Below are 19,983 nucleotides of genomic sequence, written 5' to 3' on the forward strand. Positions count from 1 at the left end.
CCAGAGCCCGCCGCAAAGCGGGATGGACTTGCTGTGGCGGGATTCCACCAGGTCTTTCCACAGGTGCGAATAGACCGCGGTGGCTGCCAAGGTAGTAATACAGGAGACACCCCTCACGTCAGAAATTGCAGGAGCTGGCACACAGCAACGCAGGACCACAGGGACGGACTGGCACACAGCAACGCAGGACAACAGGGACGGATTGGCACACAGGAACGCAGGACCACAGGATCGGACTGGCACACAGGAATCACAGGAACACAGGATTCACAGGAACGAAGGAATCACAGGAGAGCTTTCTCTTCATGGGAAGACTTGAAGATCCGGCAAGGGCAATAGGAAGAGGCTGGAATTTAAATCAGGCCAGCGCCAATTATTGGCGCACTGGCCCTTTAAATCGTAGCGAGCCGGGGCGCGCGCGCCGAAACGCGGAAGCTGCGGAGGGGGGGGGGGGGTACTGTCACGGGTGCTCCCGCGATCCCTGTCTCAGATCGCGGGTTCACCCGTGCCTCTCCAGGTCACCGGTGTGGGGTATTGCGCCAGTCTACAGTGTGTGCAGGGCAGGATATTGCTGGCATGACCCGGAGCTCTTGCCGTTTTATATATAAGGGGCACCGGACTATAAGACGCACTTTTGATTTCTAAGAAAATCATAGGTGTTTTTGTGCGCCTTATAGTCCGAAAAATATGGTGTTAATAGTATTTTTGGAGGGGTGGATTTTTTTAAATAAAAGAATCAAAAACTGGTTAAAATTTTGTGTTTTAATTGTAATAATACTGTTTCAGCTTTGTATATAGAAATGTCCTATCCCTGTATGTTCTGTACATGGTGTGAATGTGTCTCCTTTATTACACGCTTTATAAGGATAACTTTTGTGGCTTACAACTTGTCCTTGTCAACTTGCTGGTGCCACTCCATTACAACAAGCCTAGACCTGAGGAAGCACTCGTTGGAGTGCGAAATGCGTTGTCCAATATATCTCTGAATAAAAGGAAACTTTTTACCCCTGAGGACCAGCGCCTTTCTGACGTCCCATTTTTACACATAGGGTGGCACAACCAATGACCTACCCTCCAGCCCAATGACTGTGTCTCTGTCAGTCACTCTCCCTGACTGTCTCTCTGTCACTTACTCACTTTCCATTCCTGTCTCGCATTCTCTCTCTCTGCCTGTGTCTCGCTCTGTCTCTCACTCTCCCAGCTTGGCTCTCTGTCACTCACTCTCTCATCCTGTCTCCCACTCTCTGTGCCCGTCTCTCTCACTCTCTCATCCTGTCTCCCACTCTCCCTGCCTCTCTCTCACTCTCCCTGCCCGTTTCTCTGTCTCTATCCCTATCCATCTTACCTCACACATAAGCTGTCTCATGCTCATTGCCTATAGTAACCAATCAAAGCTCAGAGCTCATATTAATGACCTTTGGCAAAATAGCAACCAATAATGGCTCAGCTTCCAACTGCCAAAGCAGCAGGCAGTGGCTCCTATGTATGGTGGTTAATAAGTATATTTTGGAAGCGCAGGGTGAAACATTTGGCTCAAAACCAAGTCTATGACGTTCCCTGAATCACAGAGAGCAGCTGTGCAAAATTTCATACCACTTTTGATATATTGCATGATGTTATTTAATCTATGATCCACTATTACACTCAGGTCCTTATCAACAAGGGGCTCTCCCAGATTTACTATCCCAAAGACATATATTGCATGTTGATTATTAGTCCCCTAGGTGCATAACCTTTATCCACACTGAACCTCATTTGCCATGTGCAAGCACTCCAAACACTCAGTGTGCCCAAGTCAGCTTGCAGCTTATAAAAACATCCATAGACTATTATTCTACAAAGTTTGGTGTCATCTCAAAAATAGACACAGTGCTATAAATTCCAACCTCTACATAATTGTTAAATAATAGTGGGCCCACTACAGAACCTAGGGGGCACACCATTTATAACTAGTGACCATCACGAGTAGGAATCGTTGCTCACAACTCTCTGGATATGATCATGCAGACAGTTTTCAATCTAATTGCAAACAATTACTGCCAAATCACTAGACCTTATTTTCCCCATCAGGCGTCTATGAGGGACAGTGCCAAATGCCTTTGCAAAGTCCAAGAACACGATATCCACAGCAGCTCCTCCATCCAGGCATCTATTCACCTCTTCATAAAAGAAGATCATCCTTAGTAAATCCATGCTGGCTGTCACTTATTATACTCAGTGATGTCACATACTACTGTATGAAGTCTTTTAGTAACCGTTCCAATATTTTCCCCACAATGGAAGTTAAGCTTTTTAAGTTTTTTAAATTATTGGCACCACATTTGCCTTGAGCCAGTCACTTGGCACCGTATCAGTCATTAGGGAATATCGGAAGATTTTAAAAAGGGCCATATCAATAACAGTTCTTTAAGAGTAACCCATCTGGTCCAGGAGCCTTGTTTATGCAGCATACCACACCGAGGCCTAGCCTTTCTTTGGTGGTTGTAGACAGCCGCAGCCCAGAATACCGGAGAGGCTGGCTTATGCAGCCTAGGGCACGCTATGGTCATGGTGCTTGGTATTGGGACTGGAGGACGGGCCTACAGCCTGGCAGGTCTCCAGCATGTGGTGGTTGCAAGAAAAGTAGAGGGAGAGACTGATGAAAGAGGTTTTCCATGGGGCAACCCTTGAGGTGCATATGGGAATCACTGGGTGATGGAGGATGGGGAGCCCATGATGCAGAAGCAGCCTGGGATCACAGGCAGGGATCACTTGGAGACACGTTGTGCAAATCAACTCAGGGTTCTTTATTGGAATTTGAACAGCAGGCAACGGCCTAACATTAAAAGCATGTTAAGCAGGCTGGAAAGCTAGTAGGAGATAGCTGGTCCACAGGAAAGGTTGCTCACAGCCTGGTAATAACTTCAGGTTTGGCTGTTAAGTGGAGCCGAGTCCGTACAGTGGACCTCTGCTCTGGGGCTTAGTCTCCTGACTTGCCCAAGGTGTCAGGCAGCAGGCCTGAGACACCGCTGCTTCCAGGTCGTGTGACACAGGCTTGTGCAGAACAGGTAGGTGCTTCACTCTCCTCTGCTTCTGCTTAGACTGAAGACCAAGACTGAAGATCATGTGCTCCCGCCCACCAGGGGTTTTTATACTTCCCTAGTGAAATGGCAGCACTCTCCAATCAGCTTGCTTTACAGTAAGAACACATGAGATCATTGGTTACAGACAATTGATATGTAAACTGTTTCCCTCCCAGGCAGTGGTTCCAGCTGCAGTTACAAAGTTCCCCACTTTTGGAGACCTCCTAGAAAGGTGATCAGTCTCCCTAGGCAGCTCCTATAATGGAGAGGGTGCTATTCGTAACAACTACCTACCTATGCATCGACAGGGTTGTTGCATATACATTTATTTTATTGGTCCATGAACCATATCTACATTCATTTGTATATTACAGGATGCATCACTCGCACTGTCACCACCCACACCAGATGTTCACTTCATCGCTCGCACTGCTCACCCATCCCGGCTCCTGTCTCGCTCCCATCCATCAAGCATGCGCGACCACGACTCCTACGGCTTCTCTAAATTTAAAGGCCCAGCACGCCATTAATTGGCGCAGGTTATTTTCACAAATTCTACATAAGCCTGTCTCTTCCTGCAAACCCTGCCAGATCTTTGTGTCTCACATCCTTAGAAAAAGCTCCCCAGCGATATTCCTGGATTCCTGTGTCTCCTGCATCTCTGCCGCCTGCCCTGGCCTTGTGCCTGGACCTGACCCCTAGACTGTCTCCTGCTAAGGTACCTCGACCTCGTCTGCCACCGCGGGCTAGTCGCACCTGTGGAATGACCTGGTGGTACACTGCCACAGCAAGACCATCCCACTTTGTGGCGGGCTCTGGTGAAGCCAGGTGCCACTTAGGCTCCAGTCCCAGGTGTCGGCTAGTAACACCTCCCACGACGGTCCAGTGGATCCACGCATCCCGAATCCTGACAGGAGTGAGGGGACTTTATATGTCGCCATGTGAGTTTACTGCAAAGGGGCCCACTGAGGCTCTGCCATCCAGGGGCCTACTAAACCTGGAGCGGACCCTAGAGGGTTTATATACTCTTTCATTTACCTTTTGAACATTTTACTAGTATCTGACACATAGAAAGAGAGATTAGACAGATCAGAGATGATGAGATCCATGAGATGCATATTACACACAATGCCATTATCCAGCCGCTGCTGGCAGGAAGTGAGTGTATGTGTATCAGTGAGGGCTCTGTACTGGAATGTAGGGGGCGGGGCTAGAGGCAGAGAACAGAGAGCAGTTTATGCACCGTCAGAGAGAAAAGCAAGATGGCTTCCCCGATAATTTTTAACCCTTTACGTTACAATTTTACTCAAATTTTATTGCTGTTTTAGGTCCTATCACTCTCTAGGTTGGTCAGTCGGGGCGGGGACTCTGTAAGCAGGTACATTATGATCCCTTTAGTGCTTTGTACTGACAATGTGGTTAGATTTTCAGGGTCCAGGTTTATTTACACTTTTATTTAGCTTCTGAACATTGACTAGGATCCATGAGATGCATATAACAAACAATGACAATCTCAGCTCTGTTATCTCATCCATAAAATACACTGTCAGCTCAGCTGTGCCTCCCTCCCCTGGATAAAGGCCTTATCTGTCTGTAACTTGTAGAGTAAGTCTCCTCACACTGTTGTTTGCTGGCAGGATGTGTCTGTGTGTGTTAGTTCGTCTTGGAATGCAAGAGGGGAGGATAAGGCAGAGTGCACACTGCAGTGTCAGACAGGAGAAGAATCTGTCCTAGACTCTGATATACGATCAGATCCTGGGGCAACCAAAATTGTATAAACCAGGACTGATAGAGACAGGTTGGAATTATATCTGTGAAATGCTGTATTTTTGTTAAAGGACATCTATCATAAGGATTGTTGTTACAGGTGCTCCCGCGATCCACGTCTCGGATTGTGGGTACACCCGTGCACCGCTGCCCTCACTTACCTCTCCGGGCTCCTGCCTTTGCTCCGGGTCCCGGCGTGCAGGCTGCATGCCTCCTGCCTCCAGGCCGCATGCTCCTGCTCCTAGGGTGCCCGTTCACTTCCCTGAACTTAAAGGGCCAGTGTCCTTTCCATTGGCGCTGGACACTTCCGGGTTTCCTATATAACCCGGTGGCTTCCTTTACTCCGGGCCGGATTTTCAAGTCTTCCCACTGAAGTGAAAGCCTCCTGTGTGTATCCCAAGGTCCTATTCCTGTGTATATCTCGAGGTTCTGTTTCCTGAGCGATTCCAGATGCCTCCGTGTCCCTATGCGTTTCCAGACGCATTCCTGTGGTCCGTGTCCGGTGGTCCGCATCCTGAGGTCCGTATCCTGTGGTCCATGTCCGGTGGTCCGTATCCTGTGGTCGTATGCTGTGGTCCATATCCTGTGGTTCGTATCCTGTGGTCCATGTCCGGTGGTCCATATCCTGTGGTCCGTGTCCGGTGGTCTGTAGCCTGTGGTCCGTGTCCGGTGGTCCGTAGCCTGGGGTCCGTATCAAGTGGTCCATATCCTGTGGTCCGTAGCCTGTGGTCCAAGTCCTGTGCTCCGTCTCCTGTGGTCCGTTCCCGTACAACTGTGCTCCTGCTGTGCCGTCCAGGGTTCCAGTCCAGTGGTGACCTCCTGCCTTCCAGTGCTTCTGCCGTGCCTTCCAAGGTCCTAGTCCAGTGGTGTCCTCACTCCGTGCCAGCATTTCCAGTACTCCTCTGCGTTACTGCTGACCTCTCAAGATGTGACAGTTTCCTGCATCCATTGCCTTGGCCGCCACCGCTGGTCCCATACCAACCCCCGCGGTGGTCCAGTGGGTCCACAGACTGTTCCCAAAGAGACTTTCCCCACGCTTGTCCCCCGGCAAGCCTGACAATTGTAAACCAAGCACACTGTTCTTAAGAAAAAAATTCTTCAAAAATTATGCAAATGAGCCTGAGGGGACTGAAGCCTCTCAGGCTCATAAGCATACTTTTGAAAGCCTTTTTTTGTAAAGACCAGTATATAAGAAGCTAAGAAAAAAGAGTGGACACTGCCAGAAGGGGCACATACCAGCATATACGTGTAATTGGTTTACAATCCTTCTTTTTTTTTTTTTTTTAATAACAATGAATTACAGAATGTGTTCTTTTGTTATCCTGAGTATATTTAAAGATCTTGTCTTAATGGGAATACCACTTTAAGAGATTGCAGAAGAGGGCCCACAGGATGAACCCCTTTCATACACACCGGGTATTTGCTGTGTAACGCTGTGTCACTAATATCCACAATGGGTACTGGCAACCCCTCTATGTTGTCACTGGGCGGTAGAGATTCGTCGCTGAGACTTCCAGGCCTCTCATGTGACACGTATAACAGTGTATCATTAGTGCTCAAAAGCATGAAATTTCCACTTTTTGCCATTTCACAACACATAAAAATTTGAATAAAAAGTGATCATAAGGTCCCCAAAGTGGTAACAATAAGAATGGAAGCTCGCCCTGCAAAAGGATGACACCTTACAATGGTCTGAAGTATGAAAAAGTTATTAGTGTCAGAATAGGGCAAAACAGACAAATTGCTTTTGCACAAAAGGTTTTCATCTATAAAACCTAACAAAATCTATATAAGTTAGGCAGAGGTGTCATTTTGAGTTCAAAGTGCAAGATGTAAACACAAAGCCCACAAGAAAATTGTGTAAATGCATTTTTAACTACATTTGGAATTTTTTTTCTAAATGAGGTCTCTGACAACAGATTCTCTTTAAAGGGGTATTTCCACAAAGACAAGTTTCTTATATGTACTCAGGATAACAAAATAACACATTCTCTATCTCAATGTTATTAACAAAAATACAGCATTTCACAGATTTAATTCCAACCTGTTTCCATCAGTCCTGGTGTACACAATTTTGGTTGTCCCTGGACCCATCCCTGAATCTTCTGAATTGCGGATCGGCAGACATTCTTCTCCTGTCTGATGCTGCACTGAGCTGAGCTCCTCTCTGCCTCTAACCCCACCCTTGCATTCCAGAACAAGATCTCGCTCACACTGACTTCCTGCCGACCAACACCAGTAAGAGGAAAGCTACAAGCTGCAGCCAGATAATATCTTTTTCCAGGGGAAAGGGAGGGAGGTAAATAGCAGATCTGACAGTATGAAATGGCTGTGATAATAGAGGGGAGAATGCCTTTTTCCCCACCTGCCTCTCAGATCATACCACTAACTACTTCTCTAGGTCTTTCACAACTCTCTGATTCCCTCACCCATAATGAGGTAAACATCCGAGACTTGGTCATCCACTGACTTTCTTCAATATCTAATTTTACAAATTGTTTCTTTCCACTTTCAGAACTTATTTCTCTTACTTCCAATAATCCTTCACCTTCTCAGAATCCTTCCACCCATTGCTCATACCAAACGTGCCATTAATACTCACTAACTGACAGAAACCTTACAGTCTACACTGTCCCCCATCTCCTTCTTCACCAGTCCAAACCTGGCTACTAACCACTATAATCATACTGTCAGTGTCACAGGTGCTCCCGTGATGCCTGTCTCGGATCGCGGAAGCACCCGTGTTCCTCCGTGCACCCCCTCTTGTTCCACAGCGCCAGACTTACTCGTCCCAGCTCGGGCTGCCGTCCGCATGCGTCCACGCCTCCTAGGGCGCACACACACTGGCTGTCAGAAATTTAAAGGACCAGCGCACCAATCAGCAACCGGACGCAAGCAACCTTGGCACACCGAAAAACTTGTTTTCCTCGGCAGTGCTCCAGGATTGCTGAACGTCTGTGCAGAAAATCGCACACATCTGCAGACTTTCTACACTTTAAAATTATGCTAAAAGCCTATAACTCTGCCCTTTACCTTGTTAAACAGGTCTATTTTACTAATTTAATATCCTCTCTCTCTAACAACCCCAAAAGACTCTATGATACTCTTCACTCCTTACTAACACCAAAGATGCAGCCACCTGTCACAGACATTGGGGCTGAAGATCTGGCCCCCTACTTTAAAGATAAAATTGATTGCATTCGCCATGAAATAACATCTCAATCCACTCACTTCACTGATCCCCTTCCCTCCAGTACCTTACCTTGTCCACTCTCTTCCTTTGTGCCAGTCACAGAGGAAGAAGTATCGAGACTCCTTTCATCTGCTCGCCTTAATACCTGTTTCTTTCATGTAGATGAGCAGCTTTTAGATAATGTTTCTTTCATGGTCCACTGTTGTGGCATCATCCAGAAAATCTACTTTGAAGTGAGATGTAAATTGATTTGATGAAGTCAAGGAGGAAGAGAGTTTAACACTGAAGTCAAGCTTTCTCTGTGTTAAAATGCCCCTTTCACTGTAATTGATTGCCCTACGTCCAAAGACGTCATTGAACAGATCTCCTGAAGTCTGGCACATGGAGTCAATCACAGGGAGAGCCTGACTTTAATGTTAAACTCTCCGCCTCTCTGACTTTATACATTTAACACCTCACAGTTGATTTTCTGGGTGATGCCACCACCCTGGGCCATGAAAGAAACATGATCAAGAAGCTGTTCAACTTCTAAACAGCATACTGGTCGTGGTTTATTAGGCCAGTTTCTGATGACAAGTTCCTTTAAGTTCACATCCATTACATTTACGTTGTGCTATCCGTGTCACTGTTGGCGTCATTAGAAATAGACACATGAAAAGGTAGTGTGAACTGGGCCGAATTCTAGTGATTTATTTCCTTACTTTCCTTATGGCGTTTATTAGAGCAGAAGGGATCTATAGGATGACAGCGCTTTACTATCCACCCCCAGCTTTCCATATTGCCCCTGATACAGTGTACAACAGCTGTTCCACATGAACCCAGCTTCCCCTGTAGTTGATGTAAGGTGGATTTATCTGCCGTCCCACCCTCGCACTTTGAAGCCTTCTACAGGCGGAGACCACATCAGTTTCAGGGTAACGTGACAGGAGAGGCTCACGTGATCGTCTGACGTCATGCCGATTATCGTATGAGGTATAGAGCCGCCTCTGCTTCCGAGTCAGGTGGATGTCACGTGACCTCATGCTACGAGCTGGACTTTTTTTTAGTATATCGTAGTCATTGCATACCGATTCTTCCTGCGGAATAAACATACAACATGTATTAATAAGATGCATAACTTTTTATCTGTGTCTTGTTGCTTACATGTATGTAAAAGCGACCAGCCTGTGCAGTCCGCCCTACAGCCATATGGCTCTCTACCGATTGGCTAATGCCCCTGTCAATGTTCCCGGTGTCTCCGCCCATTGTCCCCGCCTTTATTTTTCGGAGAGGTCAATGCCCTGGTATTACGCGATTGGCTGTCAGAGCCTGGGAAAACCCTGAAGGCCGTGCCTATGGGCGGGGCTAGCGGCGGAAGTGTCGAACTGGTTCTCAGAAGAGAGGTCGAAGTTGTTGTGGAAGAGTTTTGGAGCAAATGATGATGGGAGAATGAGGAGGCGACGGTGGGAGACAAGGGCAGGTAATAACAAGGGGGATCCAGGCATCCTAGTGCTAAAGGGAGGAGACTGGCCAGTGCTGTGACACCTGGGGCAGGTGATGGCATCCTCTCAGCTGCAGGACATGGAATCCTGGATGGGAGGAGCACAGGAGTGCCATCAGTGGTCATGGAGTCCACAGGTACAGGCAGGGCAAGGCTGGTGACATCTAATGCTGGGCTTTACAGGTGCTGGTACCGGTCCAGTCATATTCCCAGTGTACTCCTTCAGAATGGGACTAGTACTATATAGGAGTCATGTGATGTGTAAACATGTTGTGGATGAGTTTAGGTCTAAAGCTAAACTTGCTGCTACATTAAATATAGTTTAATAATTCCTAACATAATGCAAAGGATTATGTGAGGGAAAGAGACTTGTAGTTTTGGAGAATTCTACACTTTGTTGCATTTGGGAATCGTAGTTCCTCTTGTGGTGAATTGTCAGGTTTCTCACTATGCACAGTAATGGGGACAAAGCTGGAGGGCAGGGGTAACAGAGGACCTTTCATTAACCCCCTCACTGCCATAGCTGCTGTGTTGTAGAATCTGCTCTTCATGGCTGCGTGTGCAGAGAGATGATGTAGTAAGAGCGAGACCGTGCTAATGTCCCAGGACAGATTACACAGGATGTCATGGCGCAGCTCTCAATGACGCCCCCTTCTCAGGTCTGGCCTCTCCTATCTTATTTGTCTGTACATCACTTGTTTGGACAAGGAAACGTACTCCGATGGGCATTTGGCATGTGTTGGGAGCCACTAAGGAGTACTATGAGACTCCAAGGAATGTTTTTTTCCGTTAGTCCTGGTTTTTCTTGTATGTAGATGCTTTGCTACAATGTTTCATGGTAGATAAATGTGTTAACCTTGTGTCTTTTTCCCTCGTAAACAATATCTTAGCTTGAAATTTAGCTGTAAGATGTATACAGTGTATCAGTTCCTAAATGCAAACAAGACCTGAGGCAGCAATCCTGAAAATGGTTAGGGACGGCTTTATCCAGAAGAACCTTTCAGTGTACTGTAGGCTTTTACAGAGGACCCAGAGTTGTAGAATATTCACCCAGGACACCCCCGTAAGGGCCAAAGTAAGATCTAAATGTCCAAATATGTTTGCTCATTAACCACCCAAGTCTTAACTATTGCTTTTTGTGGCTTGGTTAAATTTTTTTTTTATGGCACTAAATTGGCATGCATGTAAATTATTTAGAAAACTTTGTTCAAACTATCTGGCGGGAGTAGTGATATTTATTTACTTCTAAGTTTAAATATAGGCTGGTCATCATGTCGTGTAAGCAAATTGATACACAAAATGTGTGATTATATGTGTATGTGTTGATTTTTGTTTGCTTTTATTTCTGCACCCACATCATAAGGCCTGTATTTTTTTTTCCCCCCAAGATTTGTGAGGGCTTTACTTAAACTGACAGAATTGAGGGCCCTTATTGGGGCCCAAATCCCCTTCTAAAATAGAAGTAGTGAAATAGCCTTCCTTAGGCTGCTTTCAGAAGGGAGTGTAGAAAGCTTAAAAGGAGTGTGATGTCTTTTTACAGTAAAAGGACATTGATTTCTTTGTAATTGTATTGAGTTTTGTTCCCACGCATTTCTTCCCCCTCAGCCCTGTTCCTAGGTTGAAGGACATTTTTTTTTTTTTGCCAACCATATTAACAATGTCAGACTTGGTTCACACCTAATCTTTTTTCTGAGTATATGTCGGGAGGATGCTTTAAAGAAAATCTGCCATTTAAATTAACCCACACAAAATAAATACTTCATAAAAAAACATTGCCCTTATCACTAAATGGATCCTTTCTATGGCTGCGATGTTAAAATATAGACTACTACGTTTTTTATGTTTAGCAGCCTGTTGGGTGAAATGGCATGGTCTACTATGCTTTCTCATCCTGTTTTTTTTGCTGTAGTCAACTGACGGAAGCCAAAAGGATGTTCTTCTAGCTTCTGTATCAAATTGCAGTGTCACCACTTCAAAAGATAGAAGAACTATTTGGGAAAAAATATTGATTTAAATTGTTTCTGCTCTCCCCTCTTTAAAGGGAACCTATCACCACATTTTTGTTATATATTGCTTATGGCAAGTTCCCATAGAGCCCTATTAACTAATTGACACCCTTCATTAAAAATGTTTCCTTCACATCTCCATAAAAGTTCTAAACTTGCCTAGTATCTAGAGCGAGTCGGAGGGGCTAATGTCATGTGACCAGGGTGACATCATCTCAGGTCCTTTGGCCTCTTAACATCAGTAAACTGTACACCTTGCACATCTGACCACATAAAATCACAGCAGCCTGCATGCATTTCTAATCCTCTCCATGCAAGTTGCTGTGATTTCATGTGCTCAGATTTATGCATGGTGTACAGTTTGGTAATGTTAGGAGGCTAAAGCACCTGCGATGACACCCTGGTCACATGACATTACTACTGCATTGGGAGGAGCTGCTGGATTAAGCCAGAGAAGGCCATTCCCACCTCAACTCGCTATAGATAACCCTGGATAGTAGGTAAAATTATAAAGTTGATTATGTGTAGATATGAGGGACACTCTTTTTAGCTAAAAGAAGGGTGTCAGTTAGTTACTAGGGCTCTTTGGGTTTCCTTTAACCTTTTTGTACTACACTCCTAGAAGCTTTGCAGTGGATGTGATCTGCAGTATTTGCTCAATACTGTAATGATGTAAAATATTCACTCCAGTAAGGCTACATTCACACACATGTATGGGGGACATATATACCGCTAATATACGCCCCCCATACACTTCTATGGGCTCACGGCCCTGTACGGGAGCGGTAAGGTGTAGCACACGTGCGGCACCGTACCGCTCCCTAGCCCATAGAAAGATAGGATGTCCTATCTATCTACGTGATATGGCGCAGTGCCTTGTATATGCCTGTGGAGAGGGGTGGGGGTGAGCTGCGCTCATCCCCTGCTCTTCTCCCCTGCGCTGTTGTATGCCCGCCGTACTACGGTACGGCGGGCATACATCGTCTGAATGTAGCCTTATGGTGAAAAAATAGCTAGTTGTGTGACATTTACAATTGTGGGGATTTCTTATGACTTGTGTTGTTATTTCATTACTCTTCTACCCAGAACTGCAGGGCTAAAATCACTGTCTAGCCTGGAGGAGTTACTTGACTGCTGCATTCATTTATGTTAGAGTGATTAGGTATCTATAAGAGGTAATTAATGTGTAACCCATCGCAGCTCCGCTACAGGCCCAGGTCAAAATGAGTTTGTTGACTTTCAGTTTTAGTTTTAGCCCAGACACAGATGGGAAGTTGGCCTTGTACAAAACTGTATAATTCAGGCATATACAAAGTAGGATCTGCCAAAAATGAAGGGAGTAAAAAGAATATGGAAGAGTCAGAAGTCCTTTTAGAAAAAAAAATGTATTTTCATTCTTAAATAAATTAGCTTCTTGGTGAACAAGGTCACGGCCTTGTCTTTGTTGATCATTCTATAGAGGAGCTGTCCTAGCGACGGTGCCTCAGAAGTTGTAAGGCCCCTTCCACACTAGCATTGCATTTCACGTCAGGGTGCAATGCGTGAAAAACTGACGTTTTTGGCTGCGTTTTTGTTCCATTTTTCCTTGGAGTAATTAGCGTTTTTGCGTTTTTTGCGAGTCAATGGGAGACTCGAGCATTTTTCAAAGCGTCCATGGTTTGGGATTAAAATGTGTTATTTAATTGAAAAATAATGTCTTCTGATAAGTTGCAAACATCTGCGATCTATTCTTCACTGTTCCCCGTGTATATTATCTCCCGACAAGTTAGCAGATGTGAAGAATAGAATAAAAACAGTGAACACAGGATCATTTAAGAGAAAAACAGAACACACGCGCGGAACGGTGCGCCCAAAATAGCATGTGAAGAACAATATATATGTGTGTGAAGAACACATTGCAGATGTATTTAAACATCTGCAATGTGTTCTTCACACACATATATTGTTCTTCACATGCTATTTTGGGCGCACCGTTCCGCGCGTATCTCCCGACAAGTAAGCAGATGTGCCGAACATCTGTAATCTATTCTGCACTGTTTTCTGCACTGTGTTTTTCTCTTAAATGATCCTGTGTTCACTGTGTTCACTGTTTTTATTCTATTCTTCACTGTTCTTCATTGTGTTTTTTTAATTAAACGATCGTTCGCGAGCAGGGGAAATACTGTTATTCTGGTCACTTAGCAACCCTTACGTTTAAAACGCATTGCACTCGCATTGCACTTGCAATGATTGCGAGTGCAATGCGTTCTTGATGCATCTCCATAGACTTGAATGGGGCGTGAAAAGCGCGCGTGACGCGCAAAAGTAGAGCATGCTGCGATTTTGACGCGCGTGATAACGAACACAAGCACGCGCGTGAAAACCAACGCTAATGAAGAAAGACCCATTGAATACAATGGGACAGAGTGCAATGCAAGTTCTGCGTGTCAAATGCACGCGCAGAACTCGCGCGTGAAAAACGCCAGTGTGGAAGGGGCTTAAGACTTGGTTCACATCACATTATTGCTGAACGTTGTAAGGTTATGTGCATACAGGGGGCTTTGTATCCCCTCCCTGAATGTGAGAGGAGGAGTGAACATCAGTAGTAATTGTTGATTGGTTGCTGCAGATATTCAGGGTGTAAGCTCAGCGGAGGCTCCAATGACCTCAACTGAGCGAATACATTGCTCATCAGTCATTAAGGGAGCCAGCCTCGAGGAATAGTAATATTTTAATGTATTTGGGACACCTAAGCCCTCTTGTGTTTTGGCTGCATAGAGAGTGAAAGTCTGAATTCTGCTGCACTTAGCACCCCATATAAATTTATTATACCTCTGGGGCAGGTAAGTCGATTGGGTTGGAAAGTAATATATCAGTCTTGGTAGGAGAGTCATCTTGGCAGCAGCTATTGGACCCATCCACAAGGAAGTTCCAATGATTCATATCTCTTCTCAATCTTTGCAGCAAAGGTTTATGGTTATGTGTGAAAAGGGTTTCCAGTGATGAGAATAGGAATATGCCTAGATACAGAATCCTGTCATCCCACCAATAAACTCAAAAATCAACCAAAGCTGTTTGACCATAGAGGGAGACGCTGAAATGTTTAAAGCAATTGACTTATGGGGATTCACCTTCAACCCCGAGATGGTGACGTTATCTAGAGTTTGCTATAAATTGGGCAGTGAGATTAATGAAGAGGAAAGCGATTTGAATGCCTGTGGACTCCTACTTTAAAGGAAGTCTACCATGAAAGTTCCAGCATGGGAACTAGGGACACTTACACATAGATCCAGCCATTATGACTCTGGTAATCTTTGTGTATTTGTATCTATGGCGTATTTGATTTTAAAAGAAACTTTTATAATTCTAATGAGTTTGAGTCGCTCTGGTGGGTGTTTTCAATGCCCATCAGTGATGTCATTTTCAACTTGTTATAATGAGCAGGATATGTCTCTTCTCCCCCTGCTCTCACTCTCCTCTGCCTGTGTAATCTAGTAGTAGCAGGAGATGCAGGGGGAGGGGAGACCTGCTCTGCTCATTGTAACAACCAGTGAATAGACATCACTAAGGGGCTCTGAAAACACCCACCAGAGCCCTCAGACTCATTAGTATAATTTTAAATGTTGATTTTAAAAGGAAAGAGACCATGGATAACAAATTTAAAAAAAAAAGGTCACCAGAGTCACGGTGCCTGGCTCCATGAGTAAGTGCCCCTGGTTTAGGATGATGGATTTTGATGGTAGGTTTTCTCAAAGGGGTGTTCGACAGAAAAATCATCTTTAAGTAGAGATGCAAAAGGGGTTAAAGCATTCAGGAACCTGAATAAAAGGACAGCAGTACATCTGTTACGTTCCGCATCTTATCACTTGTCAGGTCTCGCATCCTTGTGTTTACCAAAAAAAAAAATGAATGAATGGTGTCCTTAGATTTACATGACTATGGCGCAATTTAAAAAAAAAGTGCTTTCAACACCCGGAATTATAATTTATTTTTTTATGTGGCCTATCTGCAAATTGTTGCTTTTTCTGCAGCTTGTAATGTTGGCATTGCAATGTTTGATAGCCAGAAGTGAAACCTGCTGCACTAGATGGCAAGCTCAATCACCACGCGTTTTACATGTAAGTAATGCAAAATACGTGGTGTTCTTTACCATTCATATACATTTGTCAAAATGCATTTGTGATTGGCCAAGCCCCTTCGCGTTCTGGTCGGATTGAACTTCTAAAGGCAATAAAAATGTAAAGTGTGAACGCTGCACTTGTTCAGCCCATCTATCTCTTGGTTTGTATCAGCTGTATTCCTTTCATGTGAAAAAAGCTATGTTACAGCACAGTGGAATACCGATTTAAGCACAGATGATGGTCATTCATATCACTCCCGGGCCTTTTCATCTCATTTTCATATAATTTGGACAAGGCTGTCGTCATACATTTGCTTTTTTCAGGTGCAGTTTTTGGAGCCAAAAGCAGGTGTGAATCATACTGATTTTGAACATCTCTCTTTTCACTCCACTCCTGGTTTGGACATCAAAAACTGCATATGAAAAAGCAAACATGTGAACGCACCCTGAGAATGTTTATAGTGCCCTGTGACTATACTATACTCATCGCCTGCCGTAGGCTGTATTGCCGCAATCTTGTTGGCAGCAGCTGTTATTGGTTCTCTGTGGGCTCTTACATGAATCTAATGAATGCATACTTATTTACATACTCTGGGTGCCCTGACTGTTCCCATACTTTAGAAGGGGATTTTATATGATACAGAATACCTACAGCTGTGGTATATCTGCCTTGCATTTGTATTCCCAGAACTGTATTTGACATTTTCAGCACAATTGGCAGCTTTGTGTGAAATGTGCTGATTACTCATTAAAACCTTCATTTCTCAAACTGTATATATAAGTGCCAGAGACAGGGGCGCAGTGAATGTGAATAGAAGGCTCTCATGAATTTATGCTGGATGGAGCGTTGAGTCACAGAACCCACACACACACAGCGGCCGTATCCCATGGTTTCCAATGCTACGTGCTCATCCTGGGATAAGATGATGGGTTTTCTGTGGATTTACTTTTTTTTTTTTTTTACCAGAAAACCTTGTGTTTCTTACTGCAGTGACATTTGAGGCATGTGTCATTTCATTGCCTGTATATCACATTGTGGCTATGCATATTATTTTATTTGTATGTGTTGAATTTACCTATTCAAGCTATCCATTAGGACCCTCTAGTGATGCTACACCTCACCTTAAAGAGGACCTGTTACCTCTAAAAACTACATTGCTAGCGTAAGTGGTCGGGCGTATTTATGAGGGAGCGGTCTGAGGCACTGCCTCTCCCCGGACCACCCCGAACTCCATAGGCCGGCAGTGACTGCTGCACGTCATGCCCTAAACCTGCCCCCTGATGAATACACCCGACCGCTTATAGAGTGGTCCCGAGTTTTCTATTGTACAGTGCTGCAGTGTTGACAGTTGACTCTTTAAAAACCAGATATGTGTTGACCCAGCAGTTTTTGTTTTTTTTTATTCAACATTTCAAGAAAAATAGCCCTTATTTTTTTGTTGACATGGCTATATACAGTCATATGAAAAAGTTTGGTCACCCCTATTAATCTTAATCATTTGTAGTTATCAAAATTTGGGTTTTTGGAACAGCTATTTCAGTTTGATATATCTAATAACTGATGGACACAGTAATATTTCAGGATTGAAATGAGGTTTATTGTACTTGCAGAAAATGTGCAATATGCATTAAAACAAAATTTGTCAGGTGCAAAAGGAATGGTCAAAAATACCTTCATCCAGGAACTCATTAACAGCTACAGGAAGCGACTAGAGGCAAAAGGAGGATCTACTAAATATTAATGTCACTTTTCTGTTGAGGTGCCCATACTTTTGCATATGTCAAATTTTGTTTTAATGCATATTACACATTTTTTGTTAGGTCAATAAACCTTATTTCAATCCTTAAATATTACTGTGTCCATCAGTTATTAAAGATATCAAACTTAAATAGCTGTTGCAAAGCCCAAATTTTGATTAAGATTAATAGGGGTGCCCAAACTTTTTCATATGACTGTTGCATCACTTGTTCTTCAATTAGTATTATGTACACTAAAAGATCTCTGTACTCTGTACTGTTTTTTGCACCATTTGTCGTACCAGCACTAGATTATAAATCCTAATCATACTATTACCGGTACTACACTGAATGGTAGGACTAAAGCTTTCCTTATAAACTCTGAGACGGCTACCATTTGTTCCTATCGTACCCGTGGACAACGGGTCCATTTGAAGCTCTCATCGCTGTGTACATACGTTACTGATTGGTGCCTCCATTCAGCAGAGTTCGGATGGATGAAACAACTCTGAGATTTAAAGTATGACAGTATATATGGAACAGGGCTGTGTGTATCATCTATCATGACTTGTATTCAAGGAATTGCGATTTTATATTCCCCAACTTCACCTTTACGCCGTGGGGGCAGGGCATTTGCTATAACTTGCCGACTAAGGCTGTACCTGAAATCTGCGCAAAGCACAGAGTGCATAGTTTAAAATAATACTGGTAGGTTGATTAGATTGTGAGCCCTATTGGGGACAGGGACCGATTTGGCAAACTCTGTACAGCGCTGTGTAATCTGTAGGCGCTATATAAATAATTATTTATTATTAATATTTAATTTGTGGTGGTAGTAGATTGCCTAAAATACATAGTAAAAATAACATGTATTTATACACACATTTCTTTTTATCTGTATTGCAACATATACTTTGGTTGAGGTAGAGGTAATTTTTACAACACAAGCATCAAGGTTTTCAGTGATTCCATTTTGTAATTGTACCGCAATTCAATTACTGTTTGTTAAAATTTTAATGGCTGTTGAAATGGCAAATGTGGTGATTTGAACTTTTTATTTTATTGATGCTGGCTACCAGGCATAATATTGATTCTACTCAACTACAGAAGATTTATATACAAAATAAAATTAAGTATACCCTTCATATGGCTGTACAAGGTGTGACCTCACATTCAGCATGTGCTACTTCCAGGGATGTATGTACCTGTGATAACACCCTTCTTTTAGTTAAAAATAGTTTCCCTCACATCCCCATAAGTCAACTTTATCTCCTATTATTTGGCATCAGTGGTTATATCCTTCTTCGATGACCCCACCCCTCTATACCTCATATCACCCTGGTCACATGACATGCTAAGGTATTTTACCAAGTTACATTTGCAAGATCTATGTATGTATTTGATCATATGGCAGTATCATGGCACAATCACAAAATACCTCCTTGGAGAATGGGGAGGAATAGAAGTCCATGGAGGAATGCTGTGATCGTGCCATGATACTGCCATATTATCAGATACATTTGCAAGACCTACCCCACGTATGTATCTGATTATATGGTAGTGTCCTAGCATGATCACAGCATTTCGCAATGGACTTCTACTCCTTCCCATCCTCCATGGAGACTGCTGTGATTTCATATGATCAAATACATACTAGGGTTGCACCGATACCAGAATTTTGAGTGCAATTCAAAACCGAGAAGAGTATTGCGATACTTGAAACCGATATGATACTTTCAAGAAAAGAACAAAAAGAGTTTAGAAATGGAAAAGTCTGGGGGCGGTGCTCAATCTGATCACATTTGCATTTCCTGATGAGTAACGGTCAGCCAGTGATTTGCCAGGAGAAGATATAGTGCTGTAAGTGTAGTATATGTACAGTCCTGGCCAAAAGTTTTGAGAATGATACAAAAATTTATTTTTACAAAATTACCGCATCAGGTTTTATAATGGCAATTTGCAAATACTTCAGAATGTTATAAAGAGTGATCAGCTTAACAGCAATTAATTGCAAAGTCAACTCAGGAATGGAGCAAGGCCTGGTGTCAAAGAGGGCAGCAAAGAAGCCACTTCTCTCCAGAAAAAACATCAGGGACAGACTGATATTCTGAAAAATGTACAGGGAGTGGACTGCTGAGGACTGGGGTAAAGTCATTTTCTTTGATGAATCCCCTTTCCGATTGTTTGGAACATTTGGAAAACAGCTGGTTGGGAGAAGACAAGGTGAGCGATACCACCAGTCTTGTCTCATGCCAACTGTAAAGCATCCTGCAACCATTCATGTGTGGGGTTGCTTCTCAGCCAAGGGAATCGGCTCTCTCACAGTCTTGCCTAAAAACACATCCATGAATAAAGAATGGTACCAGAATGTCCTCCAAGAGGAACTTCTCCCAACCATCTAAGAGCAGTTTGGTGATCAACAATACCTTTTCCAGCATGATGGAGCACCTTGCCATAAAGCAAAGGTGATAACTAAATGGCTCACGGAACAAAACAGAGATTTTGGGTCCATTGCCTGGAAACTCCCCAGATCTTAATCCCATTGAGAACTTGTGGTCAATCATCAATAGACGGGTGAACAAACAAAACCAACAAATTATGACAAAATGCAAGCATTGATTGTGTAAGAATGGGCTGCT

General features: G+C 43.7%; 2 protein-coding genes across 2 annotated transcripts in view; one reads left to right on the forward strand and one right to left on the reverse strand.

The window, feature by feature from the left end:
• Window positions 1-8,294, reverse strand: part of LOC140063957 (testicular acid phosphatase homolog) — a 90,412-nt gene extending 82,118 nt beyond the window's left edge. The window contains exon 1 of the mRNA XM_072110281.1: window positions 8,092-8,294. The gene's annotated coding sequence lies outside the window, so the exon portion shown is untranslated. The remainder of the gene's footprint in view (window positions 1-8,091) is intronic.
• A 1,026-nt stretch (window positions 8,295-9,320) lies between these two features.
• LOC140063959 (oxysterols receptor LXR-beta-like) overlaps window positions 9,321-19,983 on the forward strand; it is a 43,211-nt gene continuing 32,548 nt past the window's right edge. The window contains exon 1 of the mRNA XM_072110282.1: window positions 9,321-9,481. The gene's annotated coding sequence lies outside the window, so the exon portion shown is untranslated. The remainder of the gene's footprint in view (window positions 9,482-19,983) is intronic.

Source organism: Engystomops pustulosus, chromosome 6, assembly GCF_040894005.1.
Source record: "Engystomops pustulosus chromosome 6, aEngPut4.maternal, whole genome shotgun sequence".
In the NCBI taxonomy this organism is placed as follows: Eukaryota; Metazoa; Chordata; class Amphibia; order Anura; family Leptodactylidae; genus Engystomops; species Engystomops pustulosus.